Here is a 6,000-nt window from a genome sequence, read left to right as displayed (position 1 = left end):
TGTCGTATGACTCCGGGAGACTACATAACTGCATGCAGGCTACGTACGAATCTTTCATATTCTCTTCAATCCCTCGTAAACGTTCCACGACCTCCATCATGGCGGTGATATGCTGTTGCATAGTTTGACCTTCTTTGAAGCGCATTTTGTGTATCTTCCGAAGCAGAAAGAGCTTGCTCGAGATGGTGGACTGCTCGTGGAGTTGCTGAATTGTTAGCCACATCTTTCGGGCGCTGTCGTCGTTCATTATATGAACTAGTTGATCGTCTTGTGCTTGTCGATCGCGTTTATCCCAATCAGGCGACACGTCCGAGGCTGGTTTTACTTCATCAAAGACTTGCCACAAGTTATCCCTGGTCAGAAACATCTTCATCTTGAATTTCCAAAGCGGGTAATTCAAGTCTTTCAGCTTCGCTATATGGTACACCTGGAGTCTGCATTCGAAGTCATGACGTCTGCGATGAAGGAGCCTGAGGCGTAACCGGAACAATTAGGAAGAAGCTAAGTACTTGCGACAACTACAAAGGTGGACTGGCATAGCGGTAACTGCGTACTAACTGGGCGCATAACCTGATAGAAAATAGACGACGAAACTAATCCTATGAATGAAGAGAGTCATTTCAACGTAACATATTTATTTGAAACAAGAGAAAAGTGAATGCATATAACGACTAATGTATACAGTATATATATGAAGTTAAAAAGAACAATTTGTATTTTGCCTAAACGGTTATTTACATTTATATTGCGTTATCAGACGGACGAAGGTCACGTAATAGAGGCGCCGTCGCTTATCTCCAACATATTTTACGGTGTCATCATAGCAACCCCAATTTGAGGAATCTAGAACATTTTACGTACGCTTTATAATGGCTACTCGTAGAATCGTCTCCGGCGAGAACTACGCAACTTTTTAAATTGTACTTCAAACCATAGAATTTTAAAATTCCTGGTAATTTGCACTCCTTTTTCGTATGTTCCCCCTGTCGTTTCTCCTCTGTAAACTAAATATCAATAAGGGTTTTTTGGGAGGGGTAGACACATGGTGTGTCGTTTCATTTACACGTCTGCAATTGGGACAAGAACGATTTTCTCCTACTTCTAACCGATCCGAGTAATCGATAATTTATTTTCAATTAGGATTAATTTTGTAAATTGCCTCGAGATTATCGATACTAAAAAGGGGCCAAAATTTTGAAATTATTAAATCGAAGAACTCGACTGGGTCTTCAGTTCTACCTGATATTAATTTGTTTTCTTCTGGGGATGAAACGGTACTTTCGGAACTACTATTAATCACGTCAACGCATTGATTTAATTCATTTAGAATACTTGAACTATTGGAAAAAGCTGTAGTTTCTATTAAACATTGAAATAGGGACGCAAACCAACCATTTTGATAGGCGTTCTCAGCATCTCGTCCCGTGACGTTTTTAACGCATAAGGGTCATTTTAAATTTTTATCCATTTTAACTCGCGAAAGGGTATTTGGACTTTCGCTAAGAAATACACATCTAAAATGCAACCAGTCTTCACATTGACAACATTGAAAATATCGCGTCCCATCATTCGGTTTCTTGCAAATGCAGTACAACTTTTTTGATTTAACTAAGGGAGAATAATTATAGTTAGGCTCGATTTTAGGTTTTCTAACGCGCCCAGTTTTCCTAGTTTTGATAATTAGCAGTTGATAGACAATCAACCACCTCGTTCCCTTCTACTCTATTTTGAACTGCAGCCTCATCAGTCGAACTGTCAACTAAATTAATATCCTCACTCCTCAGTGGGGTCGGAACGCTCTATTATGGGCTGAGAAAGGTTAATTTTATCTGGGCATTGAATATAATTTTTAGCATTGTTTATTAAATCGGGTGTAACCTCGATTTCTGTAGGTATAACATACTCATGATCGAGAAATAAGCTATAAAAAACGGGAGTAGGAATATTTGTACGCGAAGAAGATACAGAATTGTTATCATCGGTAAAATCGTTAATTGGCGAGGATTGTTCTGTAGGTGGGCTTAATGGTGGACTTATTTTAGATGGGCATTGAATAGAGTTAGTGACCTGGTTTATGTAACCTCGACGTCTGTAGGTATACAGGGCCGGTCTTAGGGCAAGGCGAGTGAGGCGACTGCCTAGGGCCCCGCGCTTCACAGTGCTTTCCATGATCGAAAAATATGCTATTAGAAACGGGTGTAGGAATATTTGGATTTGAAGGACAAACAGAATTGTCAACATAGGTACACACTACACACGTTAATTGCTGAAGACGGTTTTATCGATATGCTTAGTGGTGATCTCTCTTTTTGTTCTGAATTCGCGCATAAAGGTACGACCGCATACCCATAAAGCTATCCCTATATCTTAAAAACAAGTTGGCAAGCCAAAATATACCTCTCCTCGGAAGAATGGTCCCTAGTGGTATTAATTTCTCGACATAACCCCCAAAGATATCTCCGCAATTCAGAGTTATTTACGAAAAAAGTATTCTCGGTTCAAACCCTGCCCGGTATAAAATTTTAATTTTAATATAAATAATTGAGACGAAACAATCGAATTTAATTTATTCAGAATATTATAAATTAAGTAGTTACAACAGCGAGTTAGACTTACTAAAACAATGCACAATTGTATTTAAGCCTTTTTACAGTACATGTTTATCAGTTGAATATAATACTAAGCAAATTTTAATGAAAGAAATATCTACAGATGGTATTTGTATTTTTCTCGCTTACGAAATACTTGCCGCATCTTTAACGCTCATTTTATTTCAACGCTCGTAGACTTCCAGTTGACGTTGTGACACATACCGCATGAAAAAGACCAATGCCGTCCAATTTCCAATATCATATAATGACTCGCACACCCAGGAAATCATTGACTGCGTTAGAAATCGTAGATATCCAAATATCCACACCAAATATATTTACAAGAAGCAAAAACCTTACCATCAACAAAGCACAGAGAGCCACTTGACTAACCGCCAGCTCTTAAAGCAATTAACGTTAAATTATCTCCTTTGAATTAACACAACTATATATAGGTCGTTAAGAATACCCGTAAATAAATAACAAAAAAACTAACAAAGTGGACCACCAACAGGGTCTACCCTTTAACCCTCTTATCTCGGCTGACTGCGCTAAAAAAAGATTTAACCTTTAAAAAAACCAGATTAGGCCTTCATAAATTCATTAATAAAAAAAGACTTTATTACCTATTATGCTTACGATGCGTGTCTTAATTTCAGTGAACCTAAGGAGCTATCGGTGGTTCTGTGGTAGAGCGCTCGACTGCCAAGCCGAATGGTCTGGGTTCGAAACCTGGGTGGCGCATTTGTTTTTAATCAATAGAGAAACGCTAAATTATAATTTCTTCGATGCAATAATTTCAATTTCAATTCTAGTTCAATTAAACCAAAATTTCGTACTCTATTAAATACGCTTCCGATAAAGCTGAAGGTCTAATTTTCAATAAGGCGTAACAAGTGTCGGTGGTTCTGTGGTAGAACGTCCGCCTGTCAAGCAGGAGGTCTCGGGTTCAAATCTCGCCCGATGCGATCGCAAATTGATACTAAGACGAATACCGTGTACAACTGGTGGAAACCCTGCCATTGGACGTTGAGAGGTAGTATTAAGATGAAGTTGGAGAGAAAACGCCCATATAAACACAACAGCCTCAACCATCAGAACACAAACACAACAAATTCAACACTCACAACCTACGTATAAACATTACAAAAACGTAAAACACCAAACCGTCACGACGGTGAGCGAAAAAACACCATCCGAACCAAACTGCAAATGAATCCGTTAACGCTCACCGTCACACGGTGGTTTTGCCAACCCTTCGAGAAACTGCGAACGCAGAGATCTCGAGAAACTGCGTACGCAGTGATTACACTTTGCACCGAAAATGCGAACGCGTTCGCAGGCCTGACAGACCCACAGACAGACACGGTGGTTGTATAACCCCTCCTAGGGGACTTTGTCCCCTCGGAGAGGTAACAAAGTGCGTCGTGTATTCCTAATAATTTTCTTACTTAACTGTAAATCAGAAGTAGAGACTTCCACAGGTGTTAAATTCCTCTAATCTAGATAATTCGTAGCTGATAGCGTTTAACATAGCTTCTGCTAGATCTTCATTTTTAACTCGACTCTGTTTGACAACAAATTTGCAGGCCATTTAAAAAAAATGGAAAATTGAAATACCTTATTTTAAAATAACACTATATATAGCTTAATATACATATGTCTTTACTCTTTAGTAGTAATGGACATGTTAATTTGTAATTTTAAAATTTAGGTAATTTTTTTAATGTAAAATATTTTTGCATAAGATAATTACGGAAATTTTAAGTTTCAAAAGTAGATAAATTATAATAATAAAAAATTCTTACTTTGAAAAATAGCTCTTCAGGTGTATCAACACCCACCAATAAACTATTTATTAATTGATAATATCTGAGAAAATTAGAGAATTCAGACAGAAACTCGTTTCTTTTATCCGAATGGGGAAGCTCAATCAGAAAATATAGAATGCCTTTCCAGTAAATTTGCTAATACCAGAGTATTAGCACCTGCTCAGAAATTCTTCAAATAGAAGATTGAACCAAAAACTACGAGCTGGGTTATAAGACCCCTTGAATCGTACGCCGGAACTTGGCAAAGTCGATTTCGAAAAAAAGTTTCCGAATGCGCTCCAATACCATAAAAATTTTCCTTGTAAAATTGTTTGGTTATGAGGGGGCATAATCAGGTAACGTTATCCAAAAATGTTGACGCTAATTGACTTGTCCCAAGGTTCCTAGAAAAATCTGGACTTGTACATTGCCATAGAAATTAAAAAAATTAATAGTTGCTCTTGTTTTGTCAAAAATATTTTGAGAAAATAATCTCGAGCAGTCAAATGCGAAACGCTATTAGCATTATAATTATCCTTTTCAGTGTACCAAGGAGTGTACATCGAACTATGTCACTAGCTGAAGATTTTATAAGATAAAAAAGGCACTGGAATCGTAGTAACGCGTCGCCGAGATCACAATTTTATATTTCGATATTTTGGTTTATATTATGGTAACAGATTAAGAGAAAAATGAAAAAGATTAACTTTGGTTGGAGGGGTGATTTAAAATTATTGAATTTAAAGGGAGTATAACCCCTCTTGTTTGGTAGGGTGCGCTTGGACTATACCGACTAGCTTCTACAAGCCGAGTGATACAACCAAGGCCTATTAAAAATTTAATGCTTTCAAAAATGTAAATAACGCTTACTTTGTGTTAAAATATTTATGCATTATTATATCACGAGATAAAAATAACTATTGTAAAATTATTTTAATATTGTAAACATTAAACATTAGCTAGTTATTTCAGAGAGGTTACCCGTAGACCTCTCTACAATGTCGAACGGTTCTCTCCCGCCTTTACGGGCACTACGAGCTAACCATCTAATTGTACCACTATTGAGTAAACGCAATATTTCTTGTCCCGCCTCCCAATCCCCATATAGGGCGGGCACGAAATAAAAAGAGAAAGTGAGTCACCCTTTTTTCTTTGAAATAATACACTACATGTCTACATCTCTGCTACTGACGAAGAGAACTATATACAAGCCTTAAATAGATAGCTTGTTGTTTGTTTATTTTTATCTTTGTCACACCTGTGAGATTTCGTGTCTCGTCTAGCCACGCGCGTAACTCCCCCTCAGCGGGAGGAGAAGTGACGGCCGCGTTTTTGCTTACGCCCTTACCCCCTGGTATTATACAATGGGAATTATCCTTTTTAAATGGAGTAAATATAAACCCATAAAATATGTGCATTAGTTGATAGTCACAAGTTTGAAAATTTTCAGCAATTTCTCTATTAATTCGGCTACGGAAAATTTAACAATATGAAAAAATAGGGCCCCCTTTTTTAATAAATTTGGGGCCCCCTCTAGTTTTCCACGTAGGCACGTGCCTACTCGTGCATATTGCTGGCGGCGCCACTGGCTTCATGCT

This window comes from Leiobunum rupestre, chromosome 8 (genome assembly GCF_980474605.1).
Source record: "Leiobunum rupestre chromosome 8, qqLeiRupe1.1.hap1, whole genome shotgun sequence".
NCBI classification, from domain to species: domain Eukaryota; kingdom Metazoa; phylum Arthropoda; class Arachnida; order Opiliones; family Sclerosomatidae; genus Leiobunum; species Leiobunum rupestre.
The sequence above is the reverse complement of the archived record's forward strand: the minus strand, read 5'-3'. Positions refer to the sequence as shown.